Raw genomic sequence first — 26,143 nt, 5'->3', positions numbered from 1 at the left:
TCAGCGGTGACGTACTTCCGCTATTGCGCCCCTCAGACTACCGTCTGCTACGGGCAAGCACTTTTGGCTTTTTGATCTTTGTTGACACCGTGCATCCCGCACTCCGGCCGCTCAAGGCTGGAAAAGCGAACGAAATACATGGCCGCATGTGTGCGGCCTGGCCTTGCCCTTTCGCGGTGTACGTTGCTGCAGTTGACATCGGCGGCACGTGACTTTTTATCGGCGGCGAACTCGCAGCAGCCGCACGGGGATGATCGTGGGATCGTTCCCTTTGATGCACCTTCCCAGCGCTTCAATCATGTTACCAGTTCAGCTTGGGGCGACACGTGGTGGTGAACGGCAACGTTGGCAAACATGCTCCGCCACGGCTCTGAGCTTTCTAGCGCTGGCGCGAGTGCCTCTTCGACTATCTCAAACATAGAGGTTCGGTTGCCTTGGCAACAAGGCACAAACCGCCCACGAAGTCAGTTACGGTTGCGTGATCCCGGTTCCGCTTGGGGCCCCACCTCGCGATATGTTGGCACAGCAGGCGTACCACTCACTCCCATTGGGAAGTGCGCGATGCGTTTGCCATTGTAAAAATACAGGAGGCGATGGTGTGTGTGTTGTGGACACGTTTGTTTCGTGATGAATTGCGACGTCTGCGAGTGAATAGTGCTTCCCATAGTTTGGATTATCTTTCTCGTGCGACGTACGACTCAACCTGGCATGGGGTATGTGCCATTTGCGTGGCTAAAAGCCTTTTGGGCTTGCGTTCCAGAGGTAAGTGACTTGCTGTTCGTAGCCGCAAACCGCGCGCGAGGTGAGTGCCGAATTTACGACGGGCAGGAGGAGGCAACCGATCGTCTGTCAATCGCGGTTCAGGCTTGCAACGCATGTTGTGACGTTGTGTTCGTTCGAAACGCATCTCTGGATTGTTTTGAAGTTGAATGAAATGTATGCGTCAAACTCGGGCATTCGGCTCAGGGCGATCCCTGCAATTGCGCGAAAGAAGTGCCACGGGGCTTCAACGCTTTCTTTATGGAACGTATTTAGGTAAGAGAATATCCATGTCGTGTTATGGCCGTGTTGCATTCAATACAAACGGTTAAGCGTTTTCTTACACTTGTTTCGTCTGTCGTAAAAGGTACAAGCACTCCGGCGCCCCGCTGGCAGATCAGCCGGCGGGCCAGCTGGGCAAGCCATCTGAGCGAGCCAGCTGCTGAGCAGACGACACATCTCTTTCCCGGAAGTGCGTAAAAAAGCCTCCCAATAGCAGGATGTCTACCTCATAACGAACATCTGGGAATCAATGACGTAGACATGTGAAGATAACGGAGTCCAAAAGCACGCAGGGAAGGGTGGGAAAAGGGTGACAAACTTTTCAACAAAAGTGTGAGCTTTCCGCTGTGCGTAAAAGAGTAATACTTGACACAGATGACGTTGGCGACCCATTCTAACGATTGCGCTAGTTCTTTTAGTGTGCTCAAAACGCCTTTCAGTGCCCACCTAAAATCTAGAGCACTAAATACAGCCGGTTTTTCCCCTGCCCTCCCAATCAGCTCACGCTGATTTGGACATAACCAGCTGGTCAAAGCTACCATGTCTCGACATACGTGGAATATGTAATTTGTAGTTGTTCTCCAATAAGCATTTCTTTGGCATAGCTAGGTTGCTTGGAAGAGGGTGGATGTTTCCCCGAATTTAGCACAGTTCTACTTTGCCTGATGCTCCCAGTAATCACCCACAAGCGTACTTTTAAGTTCTTTAGCGATGTCAAGTTTTTACATCTCATTACTTACCATGCATATTGACACCCTGGCCCTTTACACCAGTCGTCTACATTGTCTTTTATGTCATTTCTCGTGCATTTTTAGTTTAATGTTTTACACTTACCATCACCTCGTCCTCATAAAACCACTTTTCCTTGGCGCTGTTTTCCCGTAGTCGGCCTTGCGCCATAAAAACCCAACCATCATCATCATGCTCCAAGCAAGCATCTTTCACGCATAGTTGTACATACTTGTTTGGTTTATCCTCCGCAGAGTTTACAATTCCCCGGCATTAAGGTCCCTTGTGGCACCGGGAAGCATGTTGCTCGACGTAGGATGAGGAGACGTTTAAAAACTTTTTCCGGTGGGGGGGGGGACGTGTGGTAGTCGTTGCAAGAACACAGTATGTTAGCTCGCGCGCATGGTCGATGCCTCGTTCTCTTCAAGACCCGTATGTCCGCGTGTCCACGTGAGGTTGTTTATTTACTTTATCTTGTATGACAGCCTATTACGAAAGCGTTTAGACATTCCACCCGCAGAAAACAAACCTATCGCCTTTTGAGATTCTGTAAAGATTTTGACTTGATACCGCCGCTAGTCGGATTGCCAAGAGGATGGCTCTAACATACGATTCTTCATTCATGCAGGTAGAAGGGCCATGCGGTCCCATAGATTGTCAGAGTAGTCAGCTACGACAATTCCTGCCTCGCAATAGCGTATATCCCGCAGTCGGTGAATACTGTATTCTCATAGCATTGCAACTTCCCTAATGAACTTCATCTTGCAATATCGCCTGTCCTTGTGTAGGTTTGTATCCATGTTTTTGCTATAGAGTTTTAATGGGTATTCCCTGGATCGGTGACATGTTCATAATGGCGACCAGTTGTTTCTTTTCTGGACGTGCCTGTCTTCCATAAGATGGCCCGTCCGAATTCTGGGTGAGTAGTTTCTCTGATAGCTTCGAAGGCTTTATAAAGACCCAATTAGAACATTTTCATAAACATCATCATCATTATAAGTCTATTCAGGTCACTGCTGGACAAAGGGCACGTCATTGAACTTCACTTATTCCGATACCGTGGTGCCCGAGTTCAGTTTTTGTCTCCTAATTGTCATACTTCGCCCCTCCGTTGAGGTAATGGCCTACCCCTTTTTCTAGACCGATCTCTGCGTATGTTTTTTACCGTGAAGGTCCGCTGGTTGTCAGTTTGTCTGGCCGTAAAAATTGCGAGGATCAAGGTGGCGTACACGCTGTCCTTACAACGGTCGTTGTTTGGTTTACTTTGATGTGGTTACGGTTTTGGAGGGTGTAGGCACTGGGATATCCGGCTCAAGGTCAGTGGCTGCATGAGTCAACGTTTCTTTCTTATTCCTGCTCTTTTCTTGGTTCGGTGCTTTATAGCACAACCGAGGGGTTAAAAATTTTCTGTATTCCTGTGATCGCGAGATCGGGTCTGCCGCTTGTCTTTATAGAGTTGAAGAGCATGTTTACGTGACTGGCCTCAAATGGGACATTCGCGCGTATTTTTATGGTCATTTTTAACTTGGCCTCTTCGCGCCAGCTGTTGTTTTCCAAGGAAAGCTTCAGGTGAAGGCAGAACCGCAGGAATATAAAAAAAATACTTTGTAAATTCGGGTCATTGCGGCTGTACAGTGAGTTTTATTTTAGTTTGTTTAAGCTAATAATCTACGCTTTCTTGATTTTTAAGAGACTATAGTGGATCATGTTCACCTCTTATTTGGGGACCCAATGTCGTGCCGGCAGCATCTGTTCTAGTGGAATCCAAGCCGTGGTGGCTCAGTGGGTAAAGCATTGTGCTGCACAGCCATCGGATGTGGGTTCGATTCCCGGCCGCCGCAGCCGTTTTTTCATGGCAGCAAAAACAAAAACTTTCGGGTGTCGAAATTGCGGCGTACGTTAAGGATGATCAGGTGGTTGAAATTAGTCCGGGGCGTTCGACTACAGCGCGGCTCATATCTTATACGGCTTGAGGCGGGTAAATTGCGATAAATTTTAGATTTTTAACTTATCCTCTAGAGGCACTTTGGCGTGATGGCATCCGTGGTGGGCCGGCTGGCGACCGTGGGACGTATTCTAGACGCACTAAATTCCCCGTAAACTGTGTGACACGTGACGGATGGTGAGGTTTTCTTGACCAACTCACAGAGATGGCAGCAGGAAAACCGTTGACGTGTTTAACAAAACGTACATTTAATGCACACATGGAAAAACCCTAAAGCAACCCACTTAATAAATAAATTGCACACACCCGATAACCATCACATCTCAAACTAAATATCCCGAAATATAATTCAAAGCAAAACCCAAAAGTTTCTACAATAAAGTTCGACAGAATTACTTCATATACACTCCTTACAACCAGTCCTAGTTTTCTAACACAACTCCTTAGTTATGTCCTACGAGTGGGTCCCTAATGAACTGGCCTCCCCCGTGTTGTCGGCGCTGACGTGTCGCACCCGTTGCGTGGCCGCGACTCGATGGTATAGCCGTCCTCGTCTCGCTTCGATGCCGGCATTGGATCCGCTCAGTCGTTTCTTGGACGGCATGGGCTCCGCGCGTCCTGACGTTCCTCTGTGGCCGCACCCTGGTAGCCGCTGCCGCTGGAAGTCCTAGGTAGGGCTCGGCACGAACGTAGTCTTTCGGGGCTGTCGAAGCGAATGTCGACGGAGCGTGGACGTTGGCTGCATGTGTCCGACCGCCGCCGCTGGGGCCACGAAAACACAGGTTCATGGTGCGTCTAGGATGCAACAGCCGGTGCGAAGTCGGCACGCGCCCGCCAAGGCTTGGTAGGCATAGTCGCTGACCTGCCGCGTCCCCCTGGCTCGTTCCTTGAAGCTCATGTGCTCCTTCACCCTCCTGGTTTCTTGCCTCCTCCTGCTCCTTCTGCGCCCGGCTTTTAACTCCTCTTGGTTGATCGCGGCGCACACTCATTGGCTTCTTGCCTTTTCGTGTCCATAAATGGTCGTCCCACCAATGGCATCCTCCGCGGCGTTCTCTGATTGGCTGACTAGTGGGCTGCCATATATCACCATGATGCCTCGGTGTTTCGGCGCGGCGTTCGTTCATTGGTGCGTTCCTAGCGCGCTCTGCAAATGGCCGCCTCTTTGTTCTTTTTTTCGGGGGATGTTGATGCATCCCTTCTCCGGGGAGCCCTTGCCACATGGTACTCTGAATTTGCCGGAAGGAAGTCTTTTCTGATTGGCTTTCAGTTTTGGTCGCATGGTTCCGGTTGACAAACCGGTTGTGTGTGCTTTCGTTATTTTGAGGTTTCGTGACGTTTATTCGCCCCATTTCTTGCGTTTGCCTTATTTCTCTTAACTGAAAGCGCAGAAGTATTGGTCCACTATGAAGAACTAGACGAAAAGTCGCGGGAACGACAACGTAGGCCTGTTTTTGCTATTCTAAAACAATACGGCTTCTTCAGGCAATGGAAGCTTTTCTGCTCTAGACCTTTGTGTTGGGTCGCCGGATCTCCAGATGGATTATGAGTGGAGTGCTGTGAATGATCCGTATGGAAGTGATCACTTTCCTGCCTTACTGCGCGAAGTGCAAACCCTTCCTTCCCTCAAGAGCTGTGCACCCCGATGGAAGCTCGAGAGGGCACACCGGGAAAGATTTAGGGAGCTAGTTTCCTTTGATCATTTTGACAACTGCATGTCCATTGATGAGGCAAATACCTACATTTCTGAGGAACTTCTTGGAGCTGCAAAAGTTGCGATACCCCAGACATCTGGACGGATTCCCACGCAACCAAAGCCGTGGTGGAACGATGCGTGTCGTGAATCCCGGAAAAAGCAGGAGGCTTGGGGTGTATTTAGACGGTACCCCACCTTAGAGAACTGTCTGAGCTTTAAAGCAGCCCGTGCTGCCACCCGCAAAATCAGAAAAGTAGCCAAAAGGAATTCATTGCAAAGCTTTGTAAGTACAATAAATACTGCCACTCCCACAAAAAAGGTCTGGGACCATTTCCGTAAAATTAAAGGCAACTACAGACGGCTCAGCATACCACTTTTCTCCACAGACGGTGCGTGCAACTTACTGGAAACACAAGCAGATGTTTTAGGGGCCCACTTTGCAGAAGTCTGTAGTGATAAAAATTATACAGAAGAATTCCTGGCACATAAAAATAATGCTGAAAAGTTCACGAATAAAAACTATAGCAATAACACCGGGATATAATAAATAATTCGCTTTGTATGAACTGAAACGAGCATTAGCTCAGTACAAGGCTACCTCAGTCGGCCCCGACCTTATTCACTATGCCTTTCTGTAGCACTTAAGTGATGGGTCTTTAGAAGGGATTTTAGAGTTCTTTATGAAAATCTGGAGAACAGGTAGGCTGCCTAAAGCATGGAAAAAGGCTATCGTAATACCATTACTGAAAGACGGAAAGCCCCCAGAGTGTCCATCAAGCTACCGACCCATAACTTTGACCAGCTGTTTGTGCAAGCCCTTTGAGAGGATGTTGAATTTTAGGTTGGTTTTTATTCTTGAAAGTTCTGGTTATCTAGATAGGTTTAAATGCGGGTTTCGGCAGTTTCGGTGAACGACTGAACACCTGGTGAGACTTGAAACAACGATACGAGATGCCTTTGTTAATAACCAGTTCTGCCTTGCCATATTTTTTGATATGGCAAAGGCTTATGATACAACCTGGCGTGATGGAATTCTCAAGAATTTAGCAGCAACAGGAATCAGATGGCGAATGTTTTCATGCATTGAAGATTTTCTCCAGGAGCGAACCTTTAATGTAAGACTTGGCGATACACTATCCCGTACATTCCCTCAGGAAAATGGAGTTCCTCAGGGCAGTGTACTGAGTGTGACCCTTTTTGCCATCAAGATAAATTATTTGGCAAAGGTTATTCCCCCGCCAGTTATGTACTCCCTTTATGTAGACGACTTGCAGATTGCTTTTCGCTCCTGTAACCTCTCGATCTGTGAAAGGCAGGTCTAAACTGCGGTAAATCGGTTACACTGATGGGCGGATGGAAATGGTTTTTGTTTTTCTCCCGAGAAGTGTGCATGCGTGTGCTTTACGCGAAAACGAGGTATGCATCCCAACCCTGATATAAAAATTAAGGATGAACCCGTTCCAGTACACCGCGAGCTCAAATTTTTAGGTGTCACATTTGACTCGAAATTGACATTTGGAGCTCGTATAAAGAAGCTCAAAATGACCTGCATGAAAACATTGAACATACTAAACATTTTGTCGCACAAGTCATGGGGTGCAGACCGCACATGTATGCTAAAATTTATGGCTCGGTGGCTCGGTCTCGTCTTGATTATGACTGTATCGTGTATGGGTCAGCCCACCAGTCTGTCCTCACCTCACTCGACCCAGTACACAATCTGGACCTCAGACTTGCCACATGTGCATATCGTACCTCCCCTATCGACAGTCTCTACGTTGAATGCAATGAATGGCCCCTGGAGTACCGTCGAGCATACTTAAGTGGAGTATATGTCGCCAAGGCAGCTTGTATGAAGGACCATCGATGTGCTGGTGAATTGTTTGAGAATAGTTGCAAGAAACTGTATGCAAACAAGCCCAGAGTGGTCCGCCGTCTTTCCCGTCGTTTGGAGGAATACATGTCTCGGTATTCGTTCAAGATATGCCCGTCAAACCTTCGGAGTTTTTCGGACGCTGTGGCTCCGTGGTAGCACAGGGCCGTCGAATGTGATCTGTCCTTGTTAAAATACGACAAAAAGATGTTTCCACACCACATTTTGCGCCAAGAATTTCACGGACTTAAAGACAAGTACAGTAGCTATTGTCACTACTTTACTAATGGCTCAAAAACCTCGTGTCATGCAGGTTTTGCTGTTTTCAATCCACCGGTAGACAGTAGCAAAGAGGATTGCGGATGAGAGTAGTGTTTTCACTGCAGAAATTCTTGGTATAACCTCAGCCATTGAAGATGTAGTAGCAAAGGGAGTACGAAAAGGGGCCATTTTTACAGATTCTTTGAGTGCCATACATGCAGTAACATCCGTTGTGCCTTCAAAGAATGCAGCTGTAGGTGAGCTAAAAAAACGACTGTGCTACCTTGCATTAGCCGGGGTCAGTGTTGTCCTTGGTTGGGTACCAAGCCATGTCGGCATCCCAGAAAATGAAACCGCTGATAAAGCAGCATATGAGACCAAGCATCTTGAAATAACAGAGTTAAACCTTCCCTACCAGGACTTTTGAAACAGCATACGAAAGTCAATGAAGTTATACTGGCAGTCTGAATGGGATAAACAAACCAGAAATAAATTACATCTAGTCAAACCTAACGTGTCTGAATGGAACAGTTTTAGACACCGAGATCGTTTCTTCGAGGTTATTTTGTGACGGCTGCGTATAGGTGACACCGTGCTGACGCATGGCTTCCTGTTGAAAAAGGAACAGGAATCCATTTGCGAGCACTGCGGAGGACCTCTTACTTTACTACATATCCTAATACGTTTTCAATACCTAGAAGCGGTCCGCATTAAACATTTTAGAGCTTTATACACCTTTTGTATACCCTTACACCCGATGCTTTTACTTAGTGATGAACCAATGGTACCTTTCACTAAAGTTTTTGAATTTTTTAGAGACACTGGCATTTTACACCAGTTTTAGCAATTTCATCTGATGGAACTGATTTTAAAAATAATCAATTCTATATTTACGATACCTTGAGCAAAACTTTTAACTTACATTGATATCTTCTTACCTTGTGTTTGGTGCATTACAACCGAATGGTTGCTGCGCCATTAAACCTCAACTTCATCATTATCGTCACAAGTAGAGACATGTAAGCTGTGCGCCATGCACAGGGTGTGAGCAACATGCGTAGCAAAAATTTTGCTTTGGCAGCTTACCAATTTTTTCTACTGTATTATCATTGTTTCGGTTCTCTTCTACATTGCTGAGTGCTAAGTTGTACTTTCTAATTCATTCTTTGAAGTGTATTATTTCAACAGCATAATCAAGTAAAAAATGCTGTAGAAAAACATGGGTTTAATGTAAAACACTTTTGTGTTAGTTACTTCCAGCTTGTGAAATTACTTGTTTGTTAACTAAGCAGGGAACGTAGCTGCCGGTGTAGATGCACAGCGTGCGAGCTGCATGCACCCATACAACTTTGAGTGTTGCTCTGCTACGGCAACAAAATAGTCTTTTCAACTAACAGGTTTGGTTAATTTGCTTCAATAACGTTAGGGCATCATACTTTATCTGTTTAAGCGCAATCTGATCTGAATATGAGAGGAAAGAAATCTTGCTGCTCAAATAAGGTCACCCGTCCCGTAGTTTCAGCGGTACTCAGATTGTGCAACTTGCAACTGCTTTACAGCTGAGGGATTGTTTAGAGCACCTTCACACCAATGCACATGCGTATGTAAGAAAGCAAACTTTAGGTATTTGCCTGTCTTGCCCGACACGCAACAAGGCTGCTGCTGAGCAAGTTTATGCAACAGATCTTTCCTTTGTTACATGAGGTCTTTTCTCGTACCCTCAATTACACATTTTTTGCCTTTGTAAACTTTTGTCTCGTTTTTTTATCTCGCCAGGAAGGGCTTATCTTAATGGAAATATTCAGTTGGCTTTGTGTACAAGAAATGTTGTGTTCTTCTATTGTATCCCGTAGGTTGTTGCTTTTGTTAGATTAACCGCAATATTACCGCACGATCATGCCTACTGAAACATGTGTGCTCTTTACTTTGAGATTCTGGCTTATGTAAAGCTCGTCAGACATTAGTGTATGTGTGAAATTTGAAGAGATTTGTTGAATTGTGTGCTTTACAGATGTAACCGGTGATTTTATGCGCTTGTGGCAACATGATTTAAATTCGCAAGTCTGCGTGCTTACGTCCTCAGCTATGCAGTCTGACAGCTGGGGGCCGATTTCACCAGTGTAATCTTGCCCTTTTTTGTTTGAGTGTATTGAATGCACACATTTCTTGAATGCCTGTTCACGTGCCTTTAGAGAAGTGTTTTTATTGAGAAGTCTTAAAACAAGTACAGATAACATGTGGAACATCTTCATTTCTTGATGGTTACATTATGTTGGGTGACTGAAAGCAAGGGTTTGTAACCGCTTCGTTTGCCATTGTGCGCATCATCCTGTAAAAATGCCTGTTGCTCATTTTATATACAAACACTGTTGCGGAAAAGTGAATAAGACGTAGTCATTGTACAGGTACGTGAGAAAGGCAAACACAACTTCAGCACGCATATAAGGGGCTTTTAGAGGTTCTTTTTCATGGCAGTGCACAAGTCAATATAGACGTTATTTTTCTGCTTGTGAAACACGTTCCAAGAAGCACAAACTTTCAAAATAAATAATACATTTGTTTTGCTGCAACAGAAAAACTGTGCACTGCGCTTTTTTGACAACCGGCTAAAAGTGCATTGGATAATATATATAAGCGCATTCTGCAGAGTGGCATTGAATACAAATAGCATAACAACTTTGTGCTTATTACCAACTTCAGTTATTTGTTTTAATATTGCCCATCCATTAGGTAAGAAAAAACTCAACGACCCGCTCTGTACAGGCCCACTAGGCATGATTGTCTTAATCTCTGTACTCAAGCTTCATTGCACGACAGGTGGTTCAGTGTAATTTTTCACATGTGCTGGAGAGAAAAAAGCTGCAAGCACAATACACTTTCTCATTTGCTTTTCATTCGATGCTACGTTATCAGGTGAAATTAGACCGTCTTAAAAACCCGTAGCTTATAAGGGAGCTCTGTTTCACTGGCTAACGTATTTGCAACCAACTAAAGATTGGCAGAGAAGCACCACACAGTCTTGACGTGCAGTCATAAGCAATGTAGTTAGGGTCATTGAAAAACTGTTCTGTACAGCTTTCCTATCTTGTGACTGCCACATTTGTGTCAACACATGGAACAAAAAACAAAACAGTACATCAAGCGCTGCAAGCGCCATCCGTCTGGCTGCTGCTTTCCTTACTGTTTGTAAGTCGGCTCTGAAAATTAGTCAGCACAGCAACCACGGTCCAGATCTGGTTGATGAAATGTGGTAGACTTAGAGGATTTGGCCTGTCGAAAATATGGAATGACTTGATTCTCCTTATTCTCCTTTCGACATGTATTTTTAGAGATGTGATCTCTTATGTTTCTACGACTGTGTCTTCAGAAAATTGTCTGCCTCTGAGGAATGGTGGGAGATTCAGTTTCACCCCCGTCTCATTAGGCAAATCTTCAATAAAAAAAACCCTTGCCTGCCCTGACAGCATCATTTGGGCCAAAACTGAGGTGTAAAAATCCACTTGGAATCACACACTGTCTGTCTGATATAGACCCTGTAAAAGTTCGGAAACGAAGCTCACAAGACGATTTGGTGAAATGCCGATAAGGCCCTTGAAAGTATTTGAGGACTTGTAGCTAGAGTAGGAACTTGACTGGTGTGCAAGCGAAGACGGTACTTCACATTTGAATTCCGTAGCGTCCAGTATAACCCGTGTCAGGGGGTATTTTTCTTTAAATGCCTGAGGCATGGTTGCATCAACGACTTCTCGTGGTGCCCAGAGTGGCAGTCTCGACAACTTAAGGTACAGAAAGTTCAGCCATGATGTACATACAGGCGAGACCGTTGACTGCGCCATGCCAAACCAGTGAGCAAGATCGTGCTCAAAAAGACCTAACCGTAGCCGCACAAGAACCAAAAACAGTTCATTATCTTTTCACAGCTTTCTCTTGCGTCCCAAAGATGACGACGATGAACTTGCACAGCCGCTACGTCGCATATTGCAGCCATATTCTCCAGGGTCAAGGAATGCCTTCAGTGCCAGGAAGTGTTCGTAGTCCGGGAGGCCTGTGTAGGCAGCAAAGTCTTCGTTGGAATCCTTAAATCGGTCAATGCAGAACGCGGCCGTTCTTGCCTTTTCACTTTCCAGAGGCTGCATGGTGCTGTTTTGCTCTCTTCGTAATTCATGTACCTGACCCTTTGCTGGTGACAGTTGTTCATTAAGCAAGGTACGCTCATGCTTAAGTCTCCGTATTTGAGCAAGCAGTTCGCTCACAGGATCCCTGAGCTGTTCTTGCTCCAAAGGGCAGTCTTGCTGTGCTTGACCATCATTTTGAGAATTAGCAATGGCTGCAGTTACTTCTTGTTGCATAGGCTCATCACTGGTGCCATCAAGGATGGGGTCTGGAGCAGATGTGAGCCCTGAAGGACCCATTCTTGAGCTGCAGTGCAGTGGCGTACGATCCCTTGGCGGCTTTCGACTTTCTGTCTTGATCCCAAAAGGGAAGAGAGAGGGGCATGCTGTGTCACGAAGCAGGCGGTGACCGCTTGCCACACCTGGAGTGTAGTCGGAAGGCTTGAAATGCCTTGAGCACACTTTAGTTGTCTTTGTCACCTTGAACTCTGCCCCTTCGTCACGCCGAATTGCAACAATCCACTGTTTGTACAGGGATGTGTCGTTTGGGAATCGATGAATTTAAGAAATAAGAGGTGAGGTTTTGTCATTTTCACAGGCAGTGGAATTGCCTTTTGATGCAAACTGTAATCATTTTCAAGGTAAGCTTCGTTTGGAAAGGAAAATTGTTGATTAGGGTAAGATATTTTAATGCTAATGCGTGCTGGTCTGCAACAATCCAGGCATCTATTTCTGAAATTGCAACATGGGTTATTGAAAATAGACCACGTATATCGACACCGATTACGCCGTGGTCATCCCGCGAGCACGCAGAGGCTGGGCAATGTCGTGTTTACTAGACCGCGGCATGCAGGGGTGCGCGAATGCTTCCTTCTGTTCCATTTAAATCTACGGTTTGCTATACTGCACGCGCTATAATCAGCGAAGTAGTTTAATTTACTCGGCTTTTCACTGTGGATACAAAAAAAGCAAGCTCTCAAGCAGATGCGTGGCGGAGTGATGCAACTCTGGCCGTTTTTTTTTTGAAGAAAACTTGAAAATTGCCTCAGCTACCTACAGCGACGGCCACTATCATTACGTCGCAGGCATGCTGGCATTGGGGTTGGCAGGGGTGATCAGGAGCTTGGTTGGGGGTATGGCACCGGGAGCACAAGTTAGGCTGAGTGTTGGTATAGGCTGAGTGTTGGTACAGACATCGGGTCGGTGTCCGAGGCTGCCGCACTTTGCACAGCATTGCTAAGTATTCCGGTAGGGGCGACCAGTGCGCCGTACGCTTTAACATAAAATGGCACGTAAGGTCCTTCGAACGTAAGTGCTGCTGTGTCCGAGGTGCCAAGCATGCGGGCCTCAATGATGGGCGGTCCGGTGAACGTAATTACGGCGAGGAGTTGCTCAGGAGGTGTGTCAGGGCCCATGCCTTGGATTACTCCGCGTGAAGGTCCTGGGGGCTCTTGCCAGCCTAAGTCCGTCCTAATTTTTATAATACATGCCAAGTTTTTACATTTCTATGCGCAATGTTTGATAGCTGGGTTGTGATCTAAGCTAAGCATGAAATTGAACTGCGTGTCGTCATAGGTATACGGGCATCACGCAACTGATTGCTTACGTTTTGTTGCTTACGGCACAAATTCACTGTGAATTTGTGCCGTCGAGAATAGGGCCCCGTGGCTGCCGAGCCTGATACCATCGTCAGGGCGTACTATGAGCTTTACTGCGCAGCCTTGACGCCTGCAGAAGATCCGTATACTTTCGTCTACGTCGCAGTATCACTTTCCTCCTTTACCCGCCGCGGTGGCTCAGTGGCTAAGGCGTTGCGCTGCTGAGCACGAGGTCGCGGGTTCGATTCCCGGCCGCGGCGGCCGCTTTTCTGATGGAGGCGAAAAGCAAAAACGCCCGTGTGTGCGAGATTTCAGCGCACGTTAAAGATCCCCATGTGGTCAAAATTAATCCGGAGCCCTCCACTACGGCGCGCCTCATCGCCTGCGTTGCGTCGGCGCGTTAAACTCTACAATCAATCAATCAATCAATCAATCAATCAATCAATCAATCAATCAATCAATCAATCAATCAATCAATCAATCAATCAATCAATCACTTTCCTCCTTTCTCCACTTCAGTTGGCGCTGCGTCATAATCCCAATTCAGACGAGCCATCGCACATGGTTGCATAAATCGTAGCGTCCAAATGTAGCGATGACGTACTTCCGGGGACGCTCGATAAGCATTGCTAATAACGTACGGTTCGCAGCCACGGCAAAATAAAAAAATGAGCGTAATAACCCTTACCTAGGTACCGCCCTTGTTGGGCTTGTTAGGCGGTCCTGACATTGATCGTAACGAGATGCCAAGCAACGTCGGGTTCATTATACGCCATGACGTGTGCACTGGTCTACCTCCTTTACCTCAAATTGTTCCGTTAAAGCTAACTGTAATGCCAAGCTGTGGCATTCTCGCTTCCCCGCGCCGTGGGGGCAAGAAGGATGAGTAGGAATAAACTTTATTTTTGTATTAGTTCTGGAATCATGGCAACAGGGGGTCTTCTCAGTCCAGAAATTCCTGGGTGGTCGCTGCCAAGCAACGAGCCGAAGCTGTTCGCCGGGTCCAGGCTGGCTAGCATGCCTTTCCACTAGTCATGGTTGGGGGAGGGGATTGGGCAGAAGGATGGTGTGTGGGAGCATGCCCAGATCCCACATGGCGTGGTTGGGCACAGAACTTGCAGGGGGCGGAGTAGAAGGCGGGGGGATTGCGTGGACGAGGGTGTCGTGCGGCTATGTGTTCTTTTGAAGGCGGCGGTAGGTGGTGACGTCTTCCTTAGTGAACTTTTCGTATGGCGGAGAGAAATTCCAACGTTCGAGGCAGTTCTGTTCGAGGATATCTTTGTGTTTTCTCAAGCGCAGAATGGTACTTTCCCGACGGTGACGCTGGGGTGTTGGAGGGGAACGCCCCTCAAGTTTTTTTGACGGAGCCGTATAGTATACAAGGAGATTGTATAAAAACTTCTAGAGTGGAGATGGCTTTTGAAAACTGACGCCGACGGCCGGCATCTTTTCTTGGGCAAAAAACTGGCTCCGTCGTAGAAGCGGCACCGATCAGATAGCAACCGATATAAAGCAGGGCAGTGCCGTGTGATATTTTATTTGCACTCCCCCGGACCTACGCTAGTACTCTCACGGTTTCATTACTTTCATGGTAAAGGCGAGCTTAGCCGAGCCATTTCGCTTAGCTCTGTCCGAGTCCTTGGTGTAATGCTCATCCGCGTTCTTTGTATCCGTGGTTTTTATCAACAGCAGGAGGTACTCGCGTGCCAACGTCCGCGGTTAGCGAGGCTGCGTATGCCATTAGTAACCTTCTATGCCTAGTTTTCAAATCAATACCAGGCTACTCGCGTTTGAATGTGCATGGTTAACGAGGTTGAGAATGTAATTGAGTAACCTTCCGAAAAGTATAAAAGAAAAAAACAGCGCGATCGCGCTGGTTCTTTTTCTTCTTCTTGTCACTCGAGTGAGACAGACATTAGATGGACATGTCAAACGCAGGAACTAATGCGGTTTTGCATTCATATCTAACAAATGCACATTTGCCCTTGTCGTATGCAAATTTTCTTAAAATAAAGCACTTCGTTTTGTGGGAGAACGTGCTGTCAGTTGGGATAACTGGAAGCGGAGAGACGGCGACAAACTGTGCTTGATTCAAGCGAAATTTCTGTAATTTCTGTGAACTACATCAAAGATATTGACTGTACCCTGGATAAAGAAACTGCTTTAACCAGCTGCCGTGTAAGCTTTATACATTTTGTAAAATACAAGGGAAATCTAGAAATGGCAGACAAGAACTCAAACAGAAAATTGTAAAATTTTGGCCACATGGTAACTCAGCATGCTAGTTAATTTGGCCTTGTGCATGTGCAATCGGTGGGGATGCTGTATAAACCGGGAAACTTGCATATTAAAAACATAAACACTGCAATGTCCTCATTACTTGAAGCACTGCTTAACAGAATTCGACTGGATACTCTTTCGACAAAGGTCGATTGGATGTGAGAGTTGCAATACTAAAATTATCAATTCGGGCACTGCTGCTTGTAGAAGCAAGATGAAATCACGGTGGTATAGAGGTGTCCCACAATTCTCAGTGCTAAATGCGGGCATTACTAGTCGTGCTCAGGCGGCATCTTTTGCCATGGCGCGCAACATGACGTAATATTAGCGCTTAAGGGGCGACCTTTAACCTCAGAGACGCCGAACTAACGTTTATTAAAAAACAACAGAAGTGGTGTTTTTAAAACAGCACAGAACTAGTTATTTCCAACAGTGACGGCTCTCGAGAGTCATCACCGCGGCTGTTCACCCAGATGCTCACCACCCAAAAAGATGTTCACCGCCCACCCACTCGCTGCTCGAATCAGGTTAGTAGTTTACGCGGAACGTGAAATTAAGACTTCCATAAAAGATCCTCATCGACAAAGCCAATATCGGTATCTCCATGCCAACCCAGTGAAACACGAAAGCATTTCAGCGTCACCGTGCCCACGGCAATATGGCCGCCGACCGGTTTGCCTAGCTTCACTTACCCGCGTTGCCATCTTTGGGAGGCCTCCACACCAGCATTTTTATACTATTCCTGATGTATACCTTTGGAGAGCGCAATGTGGGACTTGTCGACTCCATGATGGCGCAACGTCTTAATTATTGCCAAAGTGGGCACTGAGTCAAATGCTTTTTTAAAAATCTATAATTGCGATTTACTACGGTGTAATATATTGTGGACATTTTTTATTATCTGGGTGATAGCTGAATACGGTCTAAAGTTGAGAAACCTTTTCTGAAACCGGCTTGTTCGCGTAGAATTTGGAGGTCTGAAGTCGACTTATGTAGTCGAGCATTACCTATTCAAGTAACTTGTAGGTCATTGAGAGCAGGCTAATGGGACTGTAATTTTTAACTTTATTGGCATCACCTTTCTTACCGAGAATAAAATCGACAATTTTTTGCGCCTTTGGCTCCGCTAAAACCCTTAGGCACTGCGAAAACTGTTCTGCAAGCTTAGTTAGCACAATGTCCGCACCAAGACACGGTATACCGACCGTGATGCCGTCATGTGCTTTCGTCATTTTCGTCTTTTCGCCTTTTCGTCATTTTCGTCATTGTTTTGAGTACTGTTGCTATCTTACATCTCGTAACACGCAGAACATTCCCGACTCCAGTTACCGCGCAACTCTTCTCGGAGTCATGGTCATAAGCGTAGGGTTATAACCAATAATAACCAATAACTAATAAAAATAACCAATAACTAATATTATTGGTTATTTTCAATTATCAGCCAGAAGTGCATGCACATTGTTTCTGCCAATAGCGAGCGTCCTTCTAGTCGCTTTCAAACTTCCTCCGTATTTCAATTTTGTTTTACCTTTGCGACATGGTATGCACGGCTGTCGGCAATATCATTTTTATTTATCAATTTGGACAATTCGGTAACTTCTCTTCGATCCCTCGCAATGGAAACTTAACATTTTCGGCGCTTTTCAATACGATCCTTGGACCTGCCGCGGTGGCTCAGTGGCTGAGGTGTTGCGCTGCTGAGCACGAGGTCGCGGGTTCAATTCCACGCCGCGGCGGCGGTTTTTCTGATGGAGGGTAAAGCGAAAACGACCGTGTGTACGAGATTTCGGCGCACGTTAAAGATCCCCAGGTGGTCAAAATTAATCCTGAGCCCTCCACTACGGCGCGCCACATCGCCCGCGTCACGTCGGCGCGTTAAACCCTACAATCAATCAATCAATTCGACCCTTAGCTTTCTGTGATAAGTTTGAAACTGATTCGGGCTGTTTCTCTCCTACAACTAGTGCTTCCTGTATATCCGCCATCGTGAAATGACTGTTGAGAGGGTTTCCATTGCTGTCTTGATTGGACAACATGGGGAATTGTTCTGTAGTAGAAATCTGCATTGTCCCACGTTTAATCCCACACAAAGCAGGTTAGACGTCTTCTGCTTTAAAATTTTAATTATTTCCCTTCGTAAATCCAAGAGGATGCAAACTCTCACCATCCTGTAATCCTGAACCTGACAATGACAACTACATCATGTACTATTCATGAAATGCCATGTAAAAGGAAGTCAATTTTATTATTTGTTTTGCCATTCCGGGTATTTCCAAATCCATTTCATATTCTTTCTTTTGCGGAAGAATGTATTTATGATACGAAGGCTCGTCCTTTTCGGCGAAGGCAACTAGCATTTCCCCGCAGCTCTATCGAGAGCCGAGGCCAAATTTCCCTACTGCATGCTCTCCCACCTGCTCTAGCCTGTTTTTGATCTGAAGTAGCTCATAATTATGTAGTACCGTCTTTACATCAATGAAACGTCTTCGTAAAAAACGTCCCCAGCCTCATGATTGTAAGTGGATGTTGGCGCATAAACCTGTACCACATTCAAATTGTGTTTTTTGTTGAGCCTAATACGAGAGATGCTACATGCTCCTAATGCTGCAAAATTCTACCGCATTATCTTCTACAGACACATGAACCAAAATCCTACGGCTATGCCGTGAGTTTTAAACTACCCGCGATAACACAAAATATCACCCCGTAGGGAGCACTAGAAATTCCTCACCAACCGTTCCTACCTGGCTCAACCCTACGATGTCCCATCTCATGCCAGATAGCCCTTGAAAAGAACGAATAAACAAAGTTCGCTCGAAAGAGCTCGAGTATTGAATGTAGCGATAAATAACTCCCACCGGTTTCCTGTCCAAACCTAGATATTGTTAGCGCAGTCTAACCATGAATGTTAATTCCAGCATTCTTACGGCAGGACCATAGGGCATTGTTTTTCCTTTAGATCATATTATAGAACATCATATCGCTAAGTCAACCATTTTTAGATTCACCTTGTGCCGTGCGTGCATCATCTCAAAGGCCGTCCAAAAATTGTTTTCAATCTCGTTTTTAGATCTTTCATGCCAGCGAATGCATAAAATCTGAATGTGATCATCCGCTTGGTTCTAGGCCATGCTGCAATCGCTGGAAACCAGTTGGCCGATGAAAGGGCCGCTGCTGCGGAACTCAGTGACACCGTAGACATAACAGCAGTAACCTGGACTGACCAGAAGCCACTCATCAGACAACACCTGTGTAAAACATGGCAAACACACTGTAGTGAACAGGCAACAAACTACATGTAATAAAGCAACACTTAAGACTATACACAACTGACTCACACAACAGACACACCGAAGTTACCGTAGCAAAGGTTAAAGATAGGCCACACACTTAACACACTCCCGCCTGCTAACGTCACCCATACCCCTGTGCAGCGGGTGCGAGAGAGCCTATCCATACTCTACATACTAATTGAGTGCAAGGCACTATGCATAACAAGACGCAAATACTTCCCACAACTGTACAGACTACACACTCCACTACACCCATTATACTTTGTAGGAAATGAGCCCATGTTTTCTATCAAGTGCGCTTTTGAGATTCTCAAAGACGATCATCATTCAGTCCTTGACTTCATCCGCGAAGCGAACATTTTCATTTTCATCTAATCACCATCACCTCATAATCCCATATATATGCCCTGTGGCAAAATAAACTCTCATAAAAAAATATTCTCATTTTTTATGATCCAAATTGACCATCTGACCCTTTACACGAGTCACCTTCACTGTGTTGTTTTATTTCACATTTAGTTTGCTGATATATTCTACATTTACTGTGATTTCACTCATAACTTTCCTTTGGCGCTTTTCGCCCTTGTTGGCGTTGCGCCATTAACAACTAAATACCATCATCATGTCAGCACATTCCGCTGTATTGCTTGCCTACCGGCCGCCTTGGGTAGAAACATTGTAGCGGCTGGAGAGTGAAGGCCATAGTGTGTTTGTAAATTCATTTAGGAGGCTTGTGCATACGTACTCACCCTGGGTTGGCAAATCCTTGTCTGGTAAGGAAATGCTGTTTATAGGAGCCTCACCTAGTGCGGTTTCACCTGCAGTACAGCGATATTATGACCTCAGCAAGCAGCATTTAGGACCTGGTGATGTAATTGAGGGCTGTGCCTGAATGTCGGTGAAGTATGCTCAATGTATCACACCACCCTAAATTAGCACAGATTGTGACCTCAAGAAAGCATTGCTCTCTTCAACGTTGACCTTCCTTTTTCAAGTTTTTTGCTTTCTTTAGATTAAGTCTCCAGTAGAATGCTAGGTTAGCCTCCAGGACTAAAAAACTACAGGTACTGTTGGGGCTTATAAATAATATGTAAAGATGGTTTTGTCCATAAACAACGCTTGTACTCTATTTTCTATGACATTGAAAAAGCTTACGTTAGACCCTGGTAATCCGCTACTTCACTGGACTCGCAGTTCTCAAAGTTTGTAAGGGCTATTTATCCGGTTGCGGATTTCGTGTCTGTGTCGGTTGCGTTTTGTCTAGAAGTTTGTCAAAAAAATGTCGCAACCCGGGCTGCAGTACTCAGAGCTCAGTTCAACAACGAAAAGTGCGCAACTAAGATATTTTACAGGAAAGTTGCATACTCTTCTCTGGTTGACAATATTCAACCTAATTGAAGTTAGAAAAACCTGAAATACATTGTTGCGGGCGAAAATATTACTGACAGATGGCAAGCCACAGATTGTCCATCAAGGTACCGACCCATTCATGTTGTCAGCCACAAGCTCAAAAAGATAGTGGGAAGGTCGGGTGTGCAGCTGCTGTTCTCTGCCCTCAACAAGCTGGGCGGAATCTGCAGAAGAGTGAATATTGAGCAAGCAGCAGAGAAAGGATGCCAGATAAATCACACCAAGCCTTATATCGAATGCCAGGAAGCAGTGGCCGACGAGATCCCCTTGGCGCCTTGTGGCAAGTCGTACATCGGACAAACCAGGAGTTGTATCAACGACAGGTTAAGGGAGCATGCCGACACACTGAAGACCGGCACGGGCAGTGTGCTTTGCTCAACACGTCAAGGCTTGCCGATGTGCACCACAGTTCGGGAAATGCAGTATCTTACGAAGATACAACCGCCAGCGCACGCGCGACATACGTGAAGCGTTTGGGATACACAAGACAGGAACCTCATGTGTAAGCACCACTTCAGTAGCACTTCTGGAAAAAAAAGTCTCACGCTTGTCAAGATAGCGTCTTCCATTGAATATAACATTTCCTCTGCAAATAACCTAATTCGTTCACTGGTCACGCGCACGGCTCCTCTTATATAACATTTCGCTTATATATTCCGTTCTTTGTTGTCAAATAAACATTTGTTAGTCAGCGCTTGTGTCGCCTTTCTGCCCTTTGTCCCGTGAATCACGCTGTTTCGTCAAACGACCCATAACGTTGACCAGTTGTAAGTGCAAGACATTTGAGCGGATAGTCAATTTTAGATTGGTCTTCGTTCTTGAACGTTCGGCTCACCTGTATAGCTTTCAATGTGGTTTTCGGCAGTTTCGGTCTATAACTGACCACCTCGCTCGTCTTGAAACAATGATACAAGATGCTTTTATTAACAATCAGTATAGCCTTGCCGTCTTTTTTTTTGACATGGCTAAGGCTTATGATACCACTTGGTGGTATGGAAGTCTGCAGGATATGGCGGCAATGGGAATCGGAGGGTGAATGTTTTCATGTGTACAAGATTTTCTTCAAGAACAAACCTTTAGTTTAAGACTGGGCAATGCACTCTCACGTTATTTCAGTCAGGAAAATGGAGTACCTCAGGAAAGTGTGCTAAGTGTGACACTTTTGGCCATTAAAATAAATTCTTCGGAAAAGGTTATCCCTCGACCTGTTATGTATTCCCATTACGTGGATGACGTGCGGATTGCCTTTTCGTCATGTAACCAGTCAGTTTGTGAAAGAGAAATCCAGACTACTGTCAATCTTTTACAACAATGGCAGATGACAAGGGGTTTAGCTTTTCTCCTGAGAAATGTGCATGTGTGTTTTATGCAATAACGAGGAATTCATGCCAAGCCTGAAGTAAAAATGAGGGATATGCTCGTTGAAGTACAGAGTGAGCAGAAATATGTAGACATCATTTATGACTCCAAATTACCATTTGGGGCACACATAAAGACACTCCAAAAGACGTGCACGAGGACACTTACCATATTAAAAATTTTGTCACACAAGTCATGGGGGGCCGACCGTTCATGTATGCTGAGAAGCTATGGCTCACTTGTACGGTCTTGTCTTGATTATGTCTGTATTGTTTATGGGTCAGCCCACCAGTCTGTGCTCACTTCACTCTACCCAGTGCAGAACCTGAGCCTCAGACTTGCCTCAGGTGCAGATCGTACCTCTTCTGTTGATAGTCTTTATGTTGAGTGCAATAAGTGGCCTCTGTAATACCGTCTAGTCTACCTAAGTGGAATGTATGCAGTCAAAATAGCATGCATAAATGACCATTCTTATGCCGCCGAATTGTTAGAGAATAGATTCAAGAAGCTCTGAGAACAAACCGAGAATGGTCCGCCCTCTGGCCCTTCGCTTGGAGGAGTACATGTCTCAGTATTCTTTCAAAATGCGCCCGTCAACTCTTCTGAGCTTCTCGGAGGCTGCAGCGCCTTGGGACCAGAGTGCCGTCAAATGTGATCCGTCCCTGTTAAAATACGAGAAAAAAGTTTTTGCACACCACTTTTTGTGCCAAGAATTTTTTTCACTTAAATACAAGAACAGTATCTATTGCCACTACTTTACTGATGGTTGAAAAACTGCTGGTCACACTGGTTATGCCCCCGCAGGGGGCATCTTTTGTACTCAAGGTGTTTTCCCCGCAGGGGCACCTTGTTCGTTCAAGGTGACGGTAGTGGCGACACCGCGGTCCCCGAGCCCATGTGGGTTGGACCCACCCACGCTTTAGGCTGTGCGTGGCTTAGCCGTGTCCAGGGAAAAGGGGATCCTGGTGGCTGAGCCGACACCGAGGTTGTTGTGGACCTTAGGGCCCCTTGGTGGAGGCAACACGCCACTTTGGCCCTCGCTTCTTGTAGACGGCACCCCCGGACTGACCCGGCCGAGGGGGAATCAGCCAGTCGCCCTTTCCTGTCCCCCTCTCCACTCTTTCGCTTTCCTGTCTCCTTTCTCCATCTTTCCTGTCCCCTTTTTTTTTCTGCTTTCCGATCTCCTCTTCCAGGCGGCAAGGGTTAACCCTGTGTGAATGGCCACCCTAGGTTTCTTTATGCAGGGTTATAGTGGCCACGTATGGCTAACGCAAGTTTGCGTTCCCGTGTTGGGCTCCGAGGTGGGTGGCCAGCATGGCTGCTGAATGTTTATTTGCTAGTCTATGGCTACGACAAAACCTCCTCATGATCGGGCTCGGAAACGAGTTCGCACCGCAGTAAGCTACCCTCTATCAAGGGTCTCATTCCAACTAAAAGAACAAAGCTTTCCAAGATTTCTTGTTATCGAATCCACCGACAGCCAGTGCCCCCTACGAAAGGCCTCGCCATTCGTAGTCGCTAAGGAACTGGAAGCTGTCCTCGGCGGTAAATGCAAAGCTACAAAGATGTCCTCTGGAGGTATCCTCATTGAATGCGAAAACAAAGCCCAGGCTGATGCATTGTTTGCAATGCAAAGGTTAGCAAACCTAACTATAAAAGTATCGGCTCACCGAAGCCTAAACTCATGCCAAGGAGTGATTTCAGATCCTGACCTCGCAGACCTCACGGAGGATGAAATCTTAGAGGGCCTGCAAGAGGAAAATGTTACTGCTGTCAGGCGTATCATGATCCGACGTAACGACATTGACATCCCCACTAATCACCTTGTCTTGACTTTCAACTCCACCAAGCTTCCTGAATCCCTGAAACTTGGCTATGTAGTCCATCGAGTCCGTCCATACATCCCAAACCCACGCCGGTGCTTTAAGTGCCAGAGGTTTGGTCACACACTGCAGAGCTGTCGGGGCAAAGAGACGTGCGCCAAGTGCGCGAGTACTGATCATCACGCGAACTCCTGCGCAGCGCAGGAAGTAAAGTGTGTCAATTGTGCAGGGCCACACCCTGCGTACTCACGGAAATGCCAGAAATTCCAAAATGAAAAAGAAATAATGTCTATCACGGTAAAAGAATGTCTGTCAATTCAAGAAGCGCGAAGACGCTTCTCGTTTGTGCAAAAAGGCACTTTCGCCGAGGTGGCGCGCCGGGGGGCCGGGCCGCCTCGGGCATCGGTAGGGACGCAGTTTAGCTCTGCTGACCTGGCCCTTGCCCAGTCTCCCCCCGTGCAGCAGCCAGCACAGCCACAGACGACTGCGCGCGCTCCGGCCGCCGAGGCTGTGCAACCACCGGCCCTCTCTGCTCCGACTGAGGAGGCCATGGACGTTGTTCCCTCCACCTCGTCCCTTTCAGGGCCCCAAAGGGGCACTGGAAGACATTCTACATCTCTCCTACCCGTGCCTTCTAAAGGTACTGGGAAGAATGCATCCAAGATCCCTGCAAGGAGTGAACCTCCTGCAAGGAAACCACCTGACAAAAAGTAAAAAAAAAAAAAAGTAATTGTACCTCATCCAAAAAACTAAAATGCCGGTTCCCTTCATACACTGGAACTGTAGAGGTTTAATTCATAACATTGATGATATACATAAGTTGATAGATGAATATGAGCCCCAAGTGGTGGCGTTGCAGGAGACAAATTTAACAAAAAAACATGATAAAATTCTCCGCAGTTATCACCTCCTCAGAAAGGACAGAGAAGAGAGCACCCGTGCTTCAGGGGGTGTGGCTTTGGTTGTGGCACAGGGCACAATTCTAAAGTCAATACAACTTGACACTACACTGGAGGCCGTGGCAGCACAAGTTTATGTCAACAAACTGATCACTGTTGTCTCACTTTATCTGCCACCATCTGATAATGTGTCATTACAGGAACTTAATGACCTTGTTGAGCAACTGCCTGCACCATTTGTTATTATGGGGGACTTTAATGCCCATCACTGCCTATGGGGAGGTGACAAAATCGACAGTCGGGGAAAACAAATCGAACAATGGTTGACGAATAGCAGCCTTTTTGTGTTCAATAATGGAGACAAGACATATTTTTCTGCGGGTACGGGAAACTTTTCTGCGCTAGACCTTTGTGTTGGGTCGCCAGAGCTCGAGATGGACTTTGAGTGGAGTGTACTGAACGATCCACACGGAAGTGACCTCTTTCCCGCCTTGTTGCGAGACGTGCAGCCACTTCCAGCCCTCAAAAACTGTCCACCCCGATGGAGGCTCGAGAGAGCAGACTGGGGAAAGTTTAAGGCTCTGGTCAGTTTTGAGGGATTTGACATGAGCAGTATGTCCATAGACGAAGCAAACGCCTACATTTGCGAGGAACTTGTCAAAGCTGCTAAAGTAGCCGTCCCACAATCATCTGGCCGAATCCCTAAGCGGCCAAAGCCGTGGTGGAATGATGCCTGTCGCGAAGCCCGGAAAAAGCAAAACAAGGCCTGGGGTGTGTTCAGACGGTACCCTACCATGGACAACTGCCTGAGCTTTAAGGCTGCCCGAGCTGCTGCCAGAAAAATCAGAAAAGAAGCAAAAAGAAACTCGTGGCAAAACTTTGTAAGCACAATAAACACTACCACTCCCGCAAAAAAAGTCTGGGACCATGTACGCAAAGTCAAAGGCATCTACAGACGGTTTACGGTACCACTTTTTTCTACCGACGGTGGGAACGATTTGTTGCAAACGCAAGCGGATGTTTTAGGTGCCCACTTTTCAGATGTTTCTAGCGATAAAAATTACACACAAGAGCTCATGAGACATAAGGCTAGTGCTGAAAAGCTCAGGATTAAAAATACTAGCAACAACACTGAAGACTATAACCAAGAATTTACATTGTACGAACTTAAAAGAGCACTAGCTCAGTGCAAGGCTACTTCTGTTGGCCCTGACCTTATTCACTATGCCTTTCTACAACACCTAAAGGATAGCTGCTTAGAAGTGCTTCTGAAGTTCTTTAATGAAATCTGGAAAATGGGTAGGCTGCCCAAAGCATGGAAAAACGCTGTCGTAATTCCGTTACTGAAAGATGGCAAGCCACCCGACTGTCCATCAAGCTACCGACCCATAACGTTGACCAGTTGTCTGTGCAAGACATTTGAGCGGATAGTCAATTTTAGATTGGTCTTTGTTCTCGAACGTTCAGGTTACTTAGATAGGTTTCAATGTGGTTTTCGGCAGTTTCGGTCTACAACTGACCACCTTGTTCGGCTTGAAACAATGATACGAGATGCTTTCGTTAACAACCAGTTTTGCCTTGCTGTCTTTTTTGATATGGCTAAGGCTTATGATACCACTTGGCGGTATGGAATTCTGCAGGATATGGCAGCAATGGGAATCAGAGGGCGAATGTTTTCATGTGTACAAGATTTTCTTCAAGAACGAACCTTTACTGTGAGACTGGGCAATGCAGTCTCCCGTTCTTTCAGCCAGGAAAATGGAGTACCTCAGGGCAGTGTGCTAAGTGTGACACTTTTCGCCATTAAAATAAATTCCTTGGCAAAGG

The 26,143-nt window shown here is 46.2% G+C and overlaps 1 protein-coding gene and 1 pseudogene across 8 annotated transcripts in view; one reads left to right on the top strand and one right to left on the bottom strand.

The window, feature by feature from the left end:
• LOC144175627 (E3 ubiquitin-protein ligase MIB2-like) overlaps nt 1-26,143 on the top strand; it is a 279,842-nt gene that overhangs the window by 51,854 nt on the left and 201,845 nt on the right. The gene's annotated exons all lie outside the window — the stretch shown is intronic.
• LOC144175629 (uncharacterized) lies at nt 9,915-12,124 on the bottom strand (annotated as a pseudogene).

The sequence above is a fragment of the Haemaphysalis longicornis genome, unplaced genomic scaffold, assembly GCF_048455015.1.
Source record: "Haemaphysalis longicornis isolate Haplotype H1 unplaced genomic scaffold, Haemaphysalis longicornis Haplotype H1 scaffold_3, whole genome shotgun sequence".
Classification (NCBI taxonomy): domain Eukaryota; kingdom Metazoa; phylum Arthropoda; class Arachnida; order Ixodida; family Ixodidae; genus Haemaphysalis; species Haemaphysalis longicornis.
The sequence above is the reverse complement of the archived record's forward strand: the minus strand, read 5'-3'. Positions and strand labels throughout refer to the sequence as shown.